This window comes from Accipiter gentilis, chromosome Z (assembly GCF_929443795.1).
Source record: "Accipiter gentilis chromosome Z, bAccGen1.1, whole genome shotgun sequence".
In the NCBI taxonomy this organism is placed as follows: Eukaryota; Metazoa; Chordata; class Aves; order Accipitriformes; family Accipitridae; genus Astur; species Astur gentilis.
This window is the reverse complement of record NC_064919.1, coordinates 2,619,852-2,638,290: the sequence shown is the minus strand read 5'-3', so window position 1 is coordinate 2,638,290 and position 18,439 is coordinate 2,619,852. Positions and strand designations below refer to the sequence as shown.

The following is an 18,439-nucleotide window of genomic DNA, read 5'->3' as shown; positions in this document are numbered from 1 at the left end:
TCTGATAAGCAGAAGCAGGAAAGGCAATCTGATGGAGACTTTGAGACACTGGCAGCATTTATACAAAACAAGTATGTTCAAAGTGGTTTTAAGTACTGATGACTAACCCCTGCCACATCCAGGAGTGTCTGCTTAACTCTTGTCCTCCTTGTACCAATGAAAACACTGAGAGACTATCTGTTGTCCTTCAACTTGGTCAGATGCATGAGTATGCTGAGCTGCAGGTTCTGTGTTAACAAACTGTACTCAAAATACAACATGAATGACCAGTGGAGTTGGGGAGACCTGAGCAGACTCAAGACAGTGCTTTGAAACAATCATGAAAGGTATTTCCTGACTTGAAACCTCTTGGAAAATGTCAGCTAGTGCACTCAGAATGGTCTGCTGACAGAAAGGACGTGAACCTTGCCAGAGCAAGGTCCCAAGGCAGTACGCACTTCAGGGCACAGGTTATGATTAAATCCGGAGGTTTGGCTTCATCAGGCAGTTTTGAAACCTCACTCAGAATGAGAACCTAAGTGAATGGCACACAATATACTAGCTGGAAAGATGCTTCTCCATTGAATCTCAGAACCACGTCACCTTCTATGTCTGTGTTTCTGCGTTAAGTTCTCAAACCATTTATTTGCATATTGCTGCCTCATGTTGCATAAGAAGTTGTTCAGATACACAGGTGCAGAGGAAGGAAAAAAACAACAAAAAAGTCAAGAAAACTCTACAAAGATATGTGTGGATTCTTCTTGAAATTAATGAGGAAGTTAAGTACCAAAACTGCAGAAGACATGAGATTTCCCTGACTATGGGAACAGCATCATTGTTTTACATAACCGAGAAGAATGGAAGCAATGCCAGGTGCACAGTGACCTAAAGATTAATTCTCAAAGTATAAGAAATCAGAGAGCATAAATGCAAGGCATATTGCGTTTCACTACACTGTTTGCAAAATACTGCCCTCCCAGTCCTTCCCACAAGAATTCCACCTCTTCCATCTTACAATCAAAAAAGAAATCTGGGTTGCTTAATAACAACTGTTGACTCAAGGACTTCTACCTTAGTCATCACTGAAGTTGGAAGATACGTGATAATACAAAAAAATAAAAAAGAATGATCTGGTTAAGGCCTACGTATTCTTCCTTATAGAAATTCCTCTGCAAAGTTGGATAAATTACCAAAATCAAAATGTCATTCTGTGACAAAGGTTGTTACTCATTTTCTAGGTGCTTAAAATGAAATATAATCTTGTTACATTTCTAAAAATTGCCAGATGACTTGCTAATACTTGACATACAAATAAGACCTTAAAAAGAATATAGAAGAGATTTTTAGATTGTACTATTTCTTAGTTTAATTAATGGACAGTTTTTAATTACCAAAACAGAACAATATTTGTTTCATTTTTGCTTGGAAAGATGGTTATTAAAGACATTGTTTACACCTTAACTTAGATGTACTTTTCAAAATAAGTTTTCCAAGATCTCTGTAATTAAGCAGTATGCAAGGTGGGAAAGGAAGAAAAAGGGAAAGGGAGTTGTATACAATTCTGATTTGTTTCTGTTGCTTTCATTTTTTTCCCTTTTTTAGTTAAAGGAATTCTTAAAGCCTACTTAAAAATAATACTAAAAAGGTTGTGTTTTGTCACCTTCAATTATATTGAATGCATTATTGATTATATTGTGAATGTTTTATGTTATACTTTGCACGTCAAATTATTTTAAATATTCAACTTTTTGTTCTCTTAAGAAATAATATTTGGCTACCAATTTTTTCAATTTTCACTGTTTTTCAAAAAAGATAAAAGTGAGGCACTAAGAGTAGTTGTTTAGATAAGGCAATTTTTCTTTAAAACTCCTATATTACATAAGAAATAGTGCACTTCCATAAATAAAATTTAAGGCAGTAATCATACATATTTTGCAAGTAAACATTTTATGATTTTTTTTTTTTAAATTATAAATAAAATGTCATTGCTTTCTCTCTTCATAACCAAATGTTGCCACACTGACAGAAGCATCCAATTACACCAGTTGTTGGCATTCCCCAGGGTTATGGAGTCTTTTAAATTATACCATGATTTTCACTGGTTGTGTTCCTCAGATGCAGCTGCAACTCTATTGAATACAGCAGGCTAAACGGGCAAGCAAATCCTCAAAAGCCCAGTCTTCCTGCCTAGCATTTTATTCTCACCTACCAAAACCCACTATTGCCCAGACTTATGCGTTAGCCATAGATAAGTAGGACAACAGGCTATGGTTGCCATGGCATAAAACATAGAAAGTATGGGTGTTACAGATAGCTCATAATGAGAAATCAAGGACAGATGTTTCTGTGCTGGACTTCTGAATACTGAGAGTCCATTGAGACACAGTCTGGGGACAATACTTATCAGGGAAGATGTAAGAAGAAAGAAAAATAGGATAAACTGCAATTTTACAGAACTGTTACATAGTTTTTAGAAAGATGATTACATAAAGCAAACTTATTACTAGTTCACAAATACAGACTTTCTTAAACTTACACACACTTTCTTACGCATACACTTTCTTAAACTGTATAAATTAAATATCTGAAGAAATAAATTTTTGCAGCACTGACTGTTTTTTAGGTTATTTTATAAAGATATCTGTGCTATGTTCATGTTCCAGCCAGATCATTTCAAATAGCTGACAAGAAGAAAATAGATGACGGGGACTTCTTAAGAAACCTAAGAATTCCATTCAAGCTACTACTGTAGATTTGTATAGACTTCATTTTCTAGTAAAAAAATGCAAAAAATTGTGTTAAATATTTACAAGCCTAAGTGAGCAATCCTATTTCTTATTTTGAGATATATTTATGAAAAGTCTGTTTCTGTTTGAGTACATATATACAGTACAAGTTAAGTCTCCTGGCTTTGCTGAAGTAGCACAACAAGGGCAGAAAGAATACAACTATTCTGAATCTCTTAGCTTGCCACATGTTGGGAAAAAAATAGATAGTAACTATCAAAAAAGAGGAGGCTAAAAAAGATACGCAAGTGGTTCTGAAAGGGTATTTATTAGCTCTCAAAACATCCAGCTAGTATTTGGATAAGGAATTGGCTGGATGGTCGCACTCAATGAGTTGTGGTCAACAGCTCAATGTCTGAGTGGAGAGCAGTGAAGAGTGACGTTCCTCAGGAGTCTGTATTGGGACCAGCGCTGTTTAACATCTTTGTTGGCGACACAGACAGTGGGATTGAGTGCACCCTCACCAAGTTTGCCGATGACACCAAGTTGTGTGGTGCAGCTGACATGCTGGAGAGAAGGGATGTCATCCAGAGGAACCTTGACAGGCTTGAGCGGTGGGCCCATGCAAACCTCATGAAGTTCAACAAAGCCAAGTGCAAGGTCCTGCACATGGGTCGGGGCAATCCCAAGCACAAATACAGGCTGGGCAATGAGTGGATTGAGAGCAGCCCTGCGGAGAAGGACTTGGGGGTGTTGGTTGACGAGCAGCTCAACATGAGCTGGCAATGTGTGTTTGCAGCCCAGAAAGCCAACTGTATCAGGGACTGTATCAAAAGCAGCGTGACCAGCAGGTTGAAGGAAGTGATTCTCCCCCTCTACTCCGGTCTTGTGAGACCCCCCCTGGAGTACTGCATCCAGCTCTGGGGCCCCCAACATAAGAAAGACATGGACCTGCTCAAGAGAGTCCAAAAGAGGGCCATGAAGATGATGTGGGGCTGGAGCACCTCTCCTATGAGGACAGGCTGAGAGAGTTGGGGTTGTTCAGCCTGGAGAAGAGAAGGCTCCGGGGAGACCTTACAGCAGCCTGCCAGTACTTAAAGGGGGCCTACAGGAGGGATGGGGAGGGACTCTTTAACAGGGATTGTGGTGATAGGACAAACGGTAACTATTTTAAACTGAAAGAGGGTAAATTTAGATTAGATATTAGAAAGAAATTCTTTACATTGAGGGTGGTGAAGCACTGGAACAGTGGTTGCCCAGAGAGGTTGTGGCTGCCCCAGCCCTGGCAGTGTTCAGGGCCAGACTGGATGGGGCTTGGAGCAACCTGGTCTAGTGGAAGGTGTCCCGGCCCATGGCAGGGGGGTTGGAACTAGATGATCTTTAAGGTCCCTTCCAACCCAAACCATTCTGTGATTCTATGATTTCTAACTTGGAATAGCTTCTGTATGACTGAAACTCAAGAATTTCATAGACAATTGTATACTTTTGTACTCCATCAAACAAAACTGGAATCACTGTTTAAAGAAGGAAGACAGTGCGATTCCACACATAACTTATCTTGGCTTCTTAGATCACAGAGCAGTTTGTGGCCCATAGCTTTTCAATCTACAGGCCTATTTCAGCTTCAGAATGCAGTATAGTAAGTCACTTTCTAAAACTGAATACCCTCAAGAACGTGGAAAAAGCTGAAAAAGCTTAGCTAAAGATATACGGGAGTAGGAAGGACAGCTCTTGACAAACTTTACTAATACTTACCTTATTTATGTGGAAACTCAAGCTCCTTGTTCATTTAAACGTAACCTTCCAGCCCCAAATATTAATTCAACACAGATTACAGTATTTTTTGTGTTAGGCTTACATTTTATTGAAGTTTAGCTTTTAACTGTAATCAAGATAAAATATAAGATTTGATAAACGGAAAGTATTTGCAGATAAAACTATTCGGCTGTTTTCCAAAATATGCCATGAAAAATGGTAAGAACCTGTACAATTGGTGTAAACAAGGAAAAAAAGAAAACTGAGGCCCTGTATGGATTTTAGTCCAAAGGACTTCCTCCTTTGAAGTTCAGTCCATTTACTGACAATAAACTCTAGCCTCATTTGAAGCAATTCTATTTCTTAATAACACATACTCATTGTCATCTTTCTTACAAATTGTACTGTTGATTTTCACTCAGTTTTTAGACATTTAATTCTCAGATGTAACTTAAATCACATGTAGTTTCAGGCTGCTACTCTTGATCACACTTGCATAGTAATGGACACCAGAATAGGTGCCAGAAAATAACAGTAATTGGCTAACTGGTCAAAAAGATGTAATTAGTGAATTTGGATGTTATTTATACTATTGCAGATGAACATAATTTGGTAAGTCAACCCAGAAATCCCTTCTTTCACGTATTAGTTTTTAGAGCTACTCAGTGTTTCAGAAAATCTCAGTTCAAAACTATTAAGAGGCCTCAGCATTTTCTCAAAACCCTTGTGACAGGCATACAAGTCCCTCCTAGATAAATAAGAAGCAGATCCTCTATGGTATAAAAATAATTATGATGGGACAGTTAACATTTGGTAGAGAAAAATACAAAATGCTGATGTTTGTCACATACATTTTACTCAACTTCATTTAAGTGAAATTTCATTTATGTGGCTTCTAAAATGTGGAAATTTACTTCACTTTGACAGCCTACCAAGGTGTTTTAAAAATACTGAAAATGCTTATTTAGTATAATGCCCTTGCTTTAAAAAAATTTTCTGCTTACATTACTTTTCTATTTCAACAAGCTTTTAACGGCTGGTATCACAAACAGGCAGGAGATTAACATGTTACTTTATCAAAATATAGCATTAGTTTCCAGCTCCAGTGGTTCTGGAAACAACAGCCACTACCTACGATCAAAACAAATCAGTATTTTACATAAAAAACTGACAGAAACGTAAAGGGGAGATTATCCCTTAGAAATCAACAAGAAGTCTTTAATCCCTGCATGCACCAGATTCTGCTGACCGTGGCCTCTGTAGAGGCCCACCAGAAGCCTTTGGTGACCCTTTACCTCCATTTCTTAGGAGATGACTTTATGAAAAGATTCCAGGCCCCTTTCCTTCCACTTGGTTGGATAAACCTTTGAGGGAGGAGGGGGTGGAAAGTGAACTTCTGCTAATCACAAATACTGGCACTACATTATGATTGTTCCTTTAAAAAAAAAATAAAATAAAGACACACCTTTGCCACAACTGAAAGCCCTGCACTAAAAATGAATTATACAAGGAAAGGTGTCTCAACTGGTAACTGAACTACACATTTCAGTGGAAACTGAAATATTAAATTACATCTTCATAGACTAACCTATGCCAAAATGTAAACACATGTATTACACTTGCAGTAAAAATACTACATTGTATAAATTGTGAAATGTATTAGTGCTGTTTATATCAAGAATAAAACAGTACACCATTATGCACTAACATGAACAAGCAATGAGGAATCTGAAATTAACTCTGGAACTATGCAAAGTGATTCATACTCACTTTTGCCAGGAGCATCTCCTCTATCTACTGTGTTCTGAATCTCTGAACAAGTAACTTACCTTTTGTACTTGAAAACACTGTAAATACTGAAATGCTAGGTTTTGAGTTCATTATTTCTCCCTGTGTTTTGGGTTTATTTGGTGGGGTCTTGCTAGTGGGAGAAGCTGCTAGAAGCTTCCCCGGCTCTAAGCCCGACCCGCCTCTGGCCCAGCCCGAGCCCACCAGTGATGGTGGTAGTGCCTCTGGGAGAACACATTTCAGAAGGGGAACCTGCAGCAGGGTAGGAGATGGGAATGTGAGAGAAACCCCTCTGCAGACAGCAAGGTCAGTGAAGAAGGAGGGGAGGAGGGGATGCCCCCACAGCCCGTGGTGAGGCGGCAGGCTGTCCCCCCCAGCCCGTGGAGGGGAGCGGGGGAGCAGATGCCCACCTGCAGCCCATGGAGGAATCCTGTCGGAGCAGGGGGATGCCACCCAAGACGGCCGGGACTCCATGGGGAAGCCCACATTGGAGCAGGCTGTGCCTGAAGTACTGCAGCCCGTGGAAAGGACCCATGCTAGAGCAGGTCGTGAAGGACTGCAGCCCATGGAGAGGACTCACGTTGGCCAAGTTCATGGAGGACTGTCTCCCGTGCGAGGGACCCTATGCTGGATCAGGGGAAGAGTGAGGAGTCCTCCCCCTGAGGAGGAAGGAGCGGCAGAGACTGCTAACGTGTGGCAAGCTGACCCAACCCCCATCCCCCATTCCCCTGCACTGCTGCAGGGGTGGAGGTGGAGAAAATCAAGAGTGGGGTTGAGCCAGGAAGGACAGAGGGGTGGGGGAAGGTTTTTATAAGATTTGGTTTTATTTCTCATTATCCTACTCTGATCTGATTGGTAGTAAATGTCCAGGTTTTGGCTGGGATAGAGTTAATTTTCTTCCTAGTAGCTGGTATAGCGCTATGTCTTGGATTCAGTATGAGAACAATGTTGATAACACACTGATGGTCTTTGAGTTGCTAAGTAGTGTTTGGACTAAGTCAAGGATTTTTCAGCTTCTGATGACCAACCAGAAAGAAGCTGGAGGGGCACAAGAAGTTGGGAGAGGAAACAGCCAGGACAGCTGACCCAAACTGGCCAAATTGATATTCCATACTACGTGACATCATGCCCAGTATGTAAACTGAGGGGAGCTGGCCTGGTGGTGGGGGGAGGCGGCACAGATTGCTGCTCGGGAACTAACTGGGCATCAGTTGGCAAGTGGCGAGCAATTGCATTATGCATCACATAATATGGTTTTGTATATTCCAATTCTTTTATTATTATTGTTGTCATTTTATTATTGTTATTATTATCATTATTAGTTTCTTCATTTCTGTTCTATTAAACTGTTCTTATCACAACCCAAGAGTTTTGACTTTTTATTTCTGATTCTTTCCCCATCTCACTGAGTGGGGGGGAATTGAATGAGTGGCTGGTGCTTGTTGCTGGCTGGGGTTAAACCATGACAGTAAATTAAATTTGGGTTTTTTTTCCCCAAGTTGAGTTTGTTTTTTGCCTATGACCATAACTGGTGAGTGATCCCTCCCTGGCCTTGTCTCGACCCAAAAGCTTTTTGTTATATTTTCTCCTTCTCATCCCATCATGGCGGGGGAGTGAGTGAGTGGTTTTGTGGTGCTTTCTTGCTGGCTGGGCTTAAACCATGGCACCTTGCTCTTCAGACTAAACCCACTGACAGGCATTAGAAAACATAGCCTGATTCAACTAACTTCCCCTTTAATGAATACTAGACACCAGGAGACAGAGATGGATTTCAACAGAATCGGGATATTTTCCAAATTGTGAGCATTTGGCTAAATAACATGGTAAAATCTGCATAATCAGGAAGCACAGCTCTCCCCCAAGCCTAACTGACCTAAAGTAAGTCCACACAAACTGTAGACTGAATTTTAAATGTTCTTCTAATTAACTATTCTACACTTTGTGGTGGTTTTTTTCCTGCACTTGGAAGTACTTGTGCACACAAAGCATTTAAAGAATACCACCACTGAATGATGAGATGAAGATACAGAAATAAATATGAAGATATGTAGTTGACATTTGTCACTGTTTGTCCCCAGATGAAATTAATTTATTAGCGGGAAAAAAGGAAAATCCTTCCAATTTCTTTCAAAGTGACAGTCTTTCACTTGTACATTTTATACCATGATTAGTAGTTAACAATAGGCTACATAATACACAGCTATAACACAATGCTGTTTACAATGAATTACGTCCTATCAGTAGCTGAAGGAGGTAAAGAGTATCTGTAACTCTAAGAACCAATAGATGCTTGGCCTGGAATTGGCAGACAGCTAACTTGCTTTTCCCTCTCTCTGTGTAACCCCACTTGCCTCTAACTTCTTTGTTACTGCTTTTTGTCAGGTGGTGAACTGCTGTAGCTAAAGTGCACTCTGTCAACTCCCATTTGGTATTAACATCAGAATGCCATCTCCCAGCTGTTATCGACTGCTGAACCCATGCTTCTAGGCACAGCGAACCCACCTCCACCATTTTAAGTACGACATAATTAATATTTCCTTGCACTGAAAGGAGACACAAGGTCACTAAAACGGCCTAACTGCTGACAGTGCATAAGCATCCTATAGCATTGTAACACTACTAACAGCATAATCTGTGAAAATGTATAAGCATTTTGTAACTCAGCTAAACAGAAGCACACAACTGCAAAGGAGCAAACAGAAACTTGCGGTATGGTTGCACAAATGGAGCTCAAGAAAACATGTGCAAACAGGACAATGTGCAAGGTTTGAGAAAAGTATACAAACATAGCAGGAAATATGTCTGTTGGAAACAGAAGAATCCTGCAGAATAAACAGAAAGGATGCCTCGCAAAACCAAGTCCTGATTCTAAAAACCAAAATAAATTGTTGAGAGCAAATGAGATCCTCTCTATCTCTTTGAGGAGGAGGATAAGAAGCATAAAATACAATGGAAAAAATTTGGGGCCAAGTTGCTCATTGGGTTCATGCTTTTCCTCATTAAGAGCTTGAGGATGGCTGCTTCAGTAATGAAGACTATCAAGGACCCAACCCATCAACAGTAGCTATGCTGCATCAGCTTTGTGGTACTGTATACTCACAATTTAGGATAAGCTTGTTAAGGACTGTTTTAGTCTTGTGTGATAATGACTGATAACAACTAAGAACTATGTGTATTGTTTATTAATGTCAAACTAGTAAAGTATTGCTTTGAAGCGTGAAACTGGGCTGATTTATCTGTCTTATATACACTACCAACACAGCAATCTTTTAACTCCCTAAATGATAAATACACACACACTTACATTCAGTTCCAAGTGCCACGCTGTTGTGAGTAGAGTTCCATTCCTAATTCCACTACACATTACTAACTCCACTACAGAGCAGAAGTTGGGTAAATCATCTACTCCTATTCTTTAAATTTGATTAAAACAGGAACACTATTTCCTTCCTCCCCTTTCCTTTGTCCTATTAATATTGTAAGCTCTTCTGATTAAGGACTGTCTTTTACTATGCCTAGCATCAACCACAGCCGAGGCAGGACCTCAGGTTGATAGGCACTACTTCTATCAAAACAGAAAACAGTAATGCTAATCTAACTTTTTGATAGTACAAGTACACATACATGCTTCTGCAACTACAGAAATAAGCATTTCATTTCTTGCACAGGAGTAGCTCACTGCTGTGTCTTATACCTCCCTCTAAGACTGTCCTGTAGATGCATTTTCAATCCTCTCTTAATTCAGCATCTATTTCAGGGTGGCTGTCTGTGTTTCACACTCCCCCCTCCAGCCCACATCAGGGTCTGGCACCCTCCTCTCACATCATGAGTTTTGTGTGCTCTGTTATCAGAGCGCCTCCTTTACCAGTGTCCCCACCATGTTTTCAATGCCACTCTCTTCTCTAATGACAGCCCTTATTTTTCAAGTCTGCAAACAATTCTGTGTAACCTCTTTTCCCTCAGTCATTCTGCTCTCTTACCCCTTTTGTTCTGGGAGATGAATCACTCTGGATGCTAATATGCTTCACTCTACTGTGAAGATAGGTGAAGATGAGAGACGGGACTTGCTACACTGGCATGGCTTAACTGTTCAAATGTTGCATGACATTGTTTGAAAGATATGAAGTTATGGCTATGCTAAATAACAGCAAAGGCTTTTATGTGTCACCTCTTTTCCTTTCAGTTCTCAATTTCTTATAAAATTGTAAGAGACTACACTGTAAATTGCCCCAAAATAGAATTTTTTGCAAAGTTCTCACACTGGAAAACAGAAAAGGAAACCACATAGAAATGAGAGCACCTTCAAACTTAACTAATCAGATGTCTTCTGCACTAACTTGCCTATTCAAAAATTGAAAGTTTACCTATACAACCAAGAGATAAAAGAAAGGATTAAGATTAAATAATACATTGTATATTCACTAGACACCAAAAGATGCATACAGTGTGCAGCTAATGTATCTTCAGCAATTAAAAATTCAGCTATATGAATATTGCAATAATTTAAGTTTTTAAATTATTTACCTCAAAGTGGCAGAAAAGATCACTATTTAAAAATAACATGCAAGATGCAAGTCATGAAAAATTGATGTGAAACAGCAATCTTTAAGACTCGAGCTCACTTTATGCAAAACTATTAATGCTAAAAAATCCTACCAAAATTCAAGTCATTGCAAAAAGAAATTTTACGACTTGTTCCATCAATTCTTAACCCTCAGTTTTATTCCCTCTGAACTATACTAGCAAGCTGTATGAACTCAAAATAAGGATAAAGAGTTGTTGCTTAAATCAAATCACAAAGGAGAAAATTAAATTTTCTGAACCACTCTTTTCCCTCCCATTTGCCCCTCTAGTCTTTTGTTTTCTGCTACACTCCCCCTCTCAAATTTCCCAATGACAATAAATGCTGGATGGCTTTGTGTTAAGTCAGAAAAATAATCTATAACTGCATTTTACTGTATTTGCTGCTTAACATATCCCAACAGTGAACCTAACATTTAGAATCTATCATATCAACATAGTCATCATGATCCAAGCTGCAAATAATAGAGAGTGTCACTGTCAATTTTGCTTTCTCACACTTCCTTCCCTTCACTTCATCTGATTTTAATAATCCCTGTCAAACCACAAACAGTCCAAATTACCTTCTTGACACAGAAGCTTTCAAGGAAGAGACAGAATCTCAACTTTCATTTAGTGACTACAAAAGCAAGCTGTCCAACTGGACAAATATTATTTCCGCTCTTGACAATCTCTACAGTAAAGCATGCTTTTTAATTTTCACTGAAGCTGCCAAGGGTTCGAGATAAGCTTCTTGTTTAGTGTAGACTGACTCACAGGATTAGCAAACCAACAACTGTAATTGTGTTTAAAGAAGCCAGCACTTTCAAGTCAAAGAAAAAATTGCTTGCAAAAGGTGACAATTGCATGTCATAAGCTAACTGAATTAAGAAAAAGATTATACAAATAATTTCAATTTAGTAGATCTTATAGGATCTGTTTCAAGATCGTTTTACATTTCTAAGATTGACCAAATGGTTGCTGGTAAGATGTAATATAAATCAGAATTTCAAAGAGGACAACTTTATATTCAACTACATCAGCAACAGTCTAAGGAAGGTTAGCATTTGACAACAGGAAATGTTCAAGGCAAATAAGCTTCTGCAAAACGATGGATCTGTAATCATTTTCCCCTCTGTTGGCTTGTCTTCAAAGTAAGCTTGATAACATAACTCGCTGCTTCACATATATCAGTTTAAAAGTAATTGATTTCTCTGATGAGGCACAGTATTGTATAATTAGCATTCTATTTGAAGTTTATGTGGATTAATCAAAGCATAATACATTTTTATAGAAAATATTTTCTTCACATAGACACAGCAGTCTCTCTAATCATCTGGAAGTCTATTGCTTTTTAGTATTTTGACTTATTTAAAGTTGTAATCAGGTTTTGAAGTGTTACTAGCTATGAAAAAAGAAAACAGAATAAGCAAGATGCTTCCCATCAGAAGCCTCACGTGAAGTATTTGCTTAAATACCTCAGACTGCCTGTCCCATGCACAGGCCTAATTTAAGACTAATCAAAGCTGTTTTAAGAGATTCTTTGGTAACTACTCAGAATACACCAAAACAATAAAAGCCTATCTTTGAGGAATCCATAAAATCACTATGAAATGCAGAGGTATATGCCTAGGTGGTGTTCAGAGTTCCACAACAAGAGAATCATGCTTTCTACTGATACAGCAACATTTTAGTGTTCTTTTAACAGTTTGGGCTGGCAACTGGCTCTCCATGATCTCCCATCTTCATGGCCAGACATCCCCCTGCTTGCCTTTTTATTTTGTTGTCCTTGTTAGCAATGAATAAGAGTTTTAACAGCTTACTGTATTTTTCTCCTTCAGCACTGCTAGCCAAAGCACAATTTTGATACTCAGTAGTACATTGATTCTAACACAGGTCTGCATCAGATTAGACCTGCATGTTCTTTTATTCTAAAAAAAGGATCAGATCAAAAGATCACCTAAAGGAGAAAAAAAATTATATGAGAAACACACAGACAAAAGGTATTCTGAGTTTTAATTAAAAGGACATTGATTTAAGTCTCTTTAAGTGAAGTGCTCAGTCTTGACTATGTCTTGACTTCTAGTTAACTATCAGTTTGAATCCAGTGCAGAACTTGTAAATGATACCAGCTAGCTTTATGCATTAAAGAAGCACAGATTATGTATCATTTAGGGTTTAAGCACTACCAAACACAATGGAAATAGGAGATAGGAAAGGCATCTCTAGAACAGTATATTAAAGTACAAATGCACTGACTGATATGAAAAGTATGTATATACCATATGTGCTTAATGGTAATCAAATTAATTGTACGAAACTAAACCTTGTGTCTAACTGGTTTGCAGTTCTGTAACTACCAGAAAAGCTAGATTTTTAAATTATTCTTTTTTTTTTTAAAGACAGGAATGTCTTACTAATTCATAAGCCATATACAAATAATTTTTTCAGCTAGTTGCTCAGAGGTAGTCTTTATCTTCCCAGAGCATCCTCTGTGTTTCAATTCAGTTTTGTCTCACTTTGTTACATCTTTATTTCATGGCAAGAAGTGCCATCACAACTATGATGCTACAAAAGCAAAAAAAAATAATGCATAAGCAAGTGGCACTTTTAAAGAACATTTATCCACAATACCTTTCCATTGCTGCTGAAAAAGCAAGAAAGGAAAATAAAGGAATAGTTACAGTGAAAAGAACTTCCTTCTTCTTAACGATCTCTTAAACTATACTCTTGCACTCCAACCTGAAGCTCCTCATCATAGGGCAGGCAAGAGTCCTGCAGCTGGCAGCTCATGAAAGAAACATCTCGTACTTCATGGTGAAGTTCATTTACCTCTATACTGTTAATCTGTATATGCCATGGAAATGCCATATGGCTATGATTCAAGAATACTCATGGAGAGCTCTAATACATTCTACGGTCTCTTCTGGGAAGATGCTGTGTCAAGAATACTACTTCACAACACGGTAAGAGGCAACAGTGTTAAAAGGTGGGAGGGGGAATTGTAACAAAATGCATTCACACAGGGGAAAATAAATCCTTCTTTGGAACCAGACCAGGTTATAAACTACCCTGTAAGAAGGAAAGACAATGAGCTGATTTGTGATGCAGAGAGGGGTTCCTCCTCCCTATCATCTTAAACAACTACTATAAAAATATTATATTAAATTCTCTAGTGGAGAAAGCACTTAGCCTTTGGTTTCATGATTAAGAGGGCAAGTGTTCATAAATATCTTACAAGTGAACACCATGCACTGTGTTATTTCTTACATAAGTACAAGACTCTCAAATGAGTTGTGCAACCAGCCAAGAAGTGGAACTACAGTGTAAACAATGTGCACTACTTGCCCATCACAAGAAATAAATCTTTTGCTTCAGAACAAAACTGGACTGAAAACTAATTATTTTTTTTTTTATTTTTTTTTTTCAAGGAAAGACTACATTTCAGGTTTCTAGAGGGAAAGAGAGGGGGACACCAAAGACAAAAAAAAAGGAGTAAAAACTTCTTTCTAGAGTCACATTAACATTTCAGCAAATTTGTTTTCCCTTATATTAATTTCATAGCATTTTATAACTTTTTAAAAGTTAAAAATTAATAAGCCATATAAGATTCAAGCTGGAAACTTATATTACAATCAAATTTGTAAGGTTCAATTTATATATTTTTAAGTTTAACTGCCTAAAACTGAGTATAATAACAACTCTAGCAGAATATCCTTCAGAAGCAAGAGTTGTGACCAAATCTATTTTCAGATAAGAGTTCTACGTTGAACCTTAGCATTTCAACCCTATTCTATTGATCTGCAAGATAAATTATGCTTGTTGTGACCCAGCCAACAGCAGGTGGTCCCAGCCCAAGATTCCCTTCACTGGTACACCACCAGGAAACGGTATGGAGGATGATACAAGCGCAGACAAAACATCCAATGAGAAAAATAGTTAATGGTATGTACTCTGAAAAATGAAGAAAGAGTTTAGGGATAGAAAAGGGAGGGAGCATTTATTAAAACGACATATTTTTCCTAGATAAGCTGGTAATAAGTGACATTACAATATCCTGCCTCATGCTAATCTTCGGAGCCAAACATTGTTCGGGAATTTTAAGTTTGTTCTGAATAGGAGAATCAAAAGTCTATTGCTTTGCAAGTGTGTATCATGGAATGGCATTGAACAAATAATTTGATTTTTAATACCAAGGCAGACTGGAATATTTTTCCATTTTTTTTTTTCTTCTATCACAGTGTGCACCAGGGAGAAGTTTATTACAGGAAAAGAACCAAGTGCAGTGTATTCCTCACACCCCCTATATCTGCATTACCTGACAGAACTCACATGCTCCCAGTCAAATGGCATGGTAAGAATTAAAAAAATTGTAGAGCCTACTATTCCTATTTCAAATCATCCACTTCTTTATCTGTACTACAAGATAGTATAGCTCCCTAAACCACTTCTCCTTGGAGTGATTACAAGTTTTTATTCAAAGTAGATTTTTGTACTATTATGCACTAATGGCAATGCAATAAAAAGAGTGGAGAGATTGATTGTACTGAGAAAAGAGATTCAGACAACTTGAGAGACAGGCCACATTTTCTGACCCTTTCTTCACAGGGTCAAGAGAGGTTATTAGGGTTTTCTGTGTATTACAGAACAGGCTGTATTCTGCTCCAAATGTAATAAATATTAGGGACTGTTGCACCTAAGCAAATGCTGTAAAGTACAATATGCTTTTCAAAAACAGTGGTCTCAGTTAGCTTCCATAATAACCGTGAAAGTCCTTACTACAAAGAGATACCCTATTCAGACTTCTGACAAAATTATACTAATCCAAAGTTTATAACTTCCCATTTCTTAACAGTTAAAACAGCTAGTCATTTTTATAGCTGCTGTAAAGAGATAAGATTTTATAAAATGGTTAATCTGAACAAAGCTTGCTTAGAACTTTCTAAAAACTCTTAAATGTAGCATCTCCTACATTTTCTTCAATCAACAAATTTCATATATATTCATCATTGGTACCAATAAGCACTTTCCTAGAAACTCCATAGGTCTCATCTAACCACCCAGTTAGAACTTGTTAAGCATTTATAGTTTACAGCAAATCAATTTCAGAATGTATCAATGTACAATTCACATTAATACATACCTTCAGTGAGTACGTTCTCTCTGTAACTGAAATCTTGTTTTCAGTTTTAAGGGACTATGCATAGCATTCAGTTAATAGTTCATCATGGTCCTATGTAAAAAGAAGGTATTAAAATTACTAATAAGGTAGTATTGAGGAACTAACACTTTCACAAATAAAAATCCTAGTTGCTTAAGTATTATATAAAATTGCTCATACAATAAGACAGTATGCTTCTTAATTCCAACTGCTAAATAACAGTCCAAGTTCAAAATGTTAAAAAAAGTTTTAACTTTAGGACCCTCTATTTCTGCTGATACTTACTACACAAACCATGGTGCTACATAACACTTCACTTTGTTGTTCCAAAGGTATAAAAGCAATGGCAAGAAGACATGTAGGGGATGGGAAACTAGAAGGCCACAGAATATCCCAAAATAACATATGGTAGCTGTAAGAAATGCTTAGGCAAGGTCCACATAGCTCAGTAGTTTCAATGAGAATAATCTACCTTCTGGTCACTCACTTGTAGAACAATCAGCTTAGAAAACAGAAGAGGTGGAAGTTTGAGATGAACATTCCATACACGAAGAGGGCTTACAAGAAAGATGGAGAGACTTTTTACCAGGGCCTGTAGCGACAGGACAAGGGGCAAAGGTTTTAAACTGAAAGTGGGTAAATTTAAATTGGACATAAGAAAGAAATACTTTACTATGAGGGTGGTTAGGCACAGGAACAGGTTACCCAGAAACGTTGTGGCTGCCCCAGCCCTGGCAGTGTTCAGGGCCAGATTGGGTGGGGCTTTGAGCAACCTGGTCTAGTGGAAGGTGCCCCTGCCCATGGCAGGGGGGTTGGAAATAGATGGTCTGTAACGGTCCCTTCCAACCCAAACCATTCTGTGATTCTACAGTTCTATGACTGTATTAAAAGAACTAAAGATGGACTGCTGCATCTAGTAGTGGTGTGGACACTAACATAATGAATCAAATCAGCTAAAAACTAGCTCAGCAAAAATATCCTACCAACCTTCTGTGGCAGCCACTTACCCTGTGCAAGCCCATTTATCCCCATTTACCAGGCAGCTGTAATAACCACTGATGATGGCACGGGGCAGGTGACTGCAGTGAGTGGCTGGTGCAGTCCTGCCCACTTGGCAGCAGTACCAGTTTATGCTAGATTAAATTGACAAAACTCTGATGAAAATGATAGATTGCCTGCATTAGACTTACAGACCTTGAGAAATCATCTCTACAGAGGAACTGAAAGGACTGTGTTTACACATGCATGCTAACATACCTGAATAGAAAGTTCCATTATGTTTAACAGCAATAAAATGGGAAAGCATATGTAAGAAATAACAGGAAGTATCCTGCTCACCTACTTCTGTTTCACAATATTTTAAGCAATTAAAAATATTTTTACAATGCTTTCTACATGCATTAAACTCTTTTTTTATTCAGTACTGTTTATTAAGAAGAAAGTGGTTCTTTATGTGCAAAAGAATTGGGAACTCTTAGCATTTTCCAGGCTTTTAGCTGTAGTACCCCAGGACTAAAGTTCCTGTAACTCAGAAGTTCTATAGAAGAATCAGCAAAGACAAGCAAAGGAAGTTTAAATGAATCGCATGTAGGTTTGACAATGGGATAGCCACTGTTCTTTGACCAATATTTTCAAATCTGTGTTTTAAATTAAGAAGAAAACCAATAATGCCTGTACTTTTTCCACTGTTTTCATTACTTTTCTGGAAATGGAGGCTATGCAAAAAAATATATAAAAACTGACAGTAAGGTTGTAACTCCAGCCCACAGAAGCCAAGAAATTTAAAGTTAGTCTGACATTCAATCCTTAAATCATGCAATTGTGCTTCTTTTTTAAAAAGCAACAATGCAAGTTAATGACAAGTTGTCAGCCCTAACTTTGAATTGCCTGAAGTTTGTCATTTGGTGTTTGTGTCACAACCTTAATGTTATTTAAATGTAGTTTTTAGTATCTATTATTTAAAAAGGTCTACTTTACGACAGCAAAAAGCTTTGATGGAATAAACCTCAAAGTACACTGTAGTGCTGGTATGCCACTTCATTAGAAGTAGTGCATAAAACATATGCTGTTGACAAATCTAATTCATTAAAGGTGAGGCAGATGCACTTTAAAACAACTGGATGGCATCATTATCTACAGTTCCTTTTATAAATTATTCTTCTTTTCCCTTTTGACTGAACTTGTCAGTGCTCCCTTTTCAGACTGTGAATGTTTTTGCCTTAAAATTCAATACCTTCAACATGTTTGGACAAGTTAAATAAGTAGCGTATTTGCTAAAACTAAAATTGTAAGCAGAAACATTCACAGTGATTATTTCACCTATATTAACTAATGAGAAATAAAATTAAGCCACAATGTATAAGAGTTTCAGCTTTATCAAACATAAAATTTAAAAATGAAGAGAAGAGGAAATTACAAAGTACAACAGAGTAACATTCTGGCAGCATTTTGCATTGCTATTCAGATAACT

General features: G+C 37.9%; 1 protein-coding gene across 1 annotated transcript in view; it reads right to left on the bottom strand.

The window, feature by feature from the left end:
• The window catches only part of KIAA0825 (KIAA0825 ortholog), a 251,368-nt gene that overhangs the window by 223,329 nt on the left and 9,600 nt on the right, over positions 1–18,439 (bottom strand). The window contains exon 2 of the mRNA XM_049795675.1: positions 15,952–16,041. The gene's annotated coding sequence lies outside the window, so the exon portion shown is untranslated. The remainder of the gene's footprint in view (positions 1–15,951; positions 16,042–18,439) is intronic.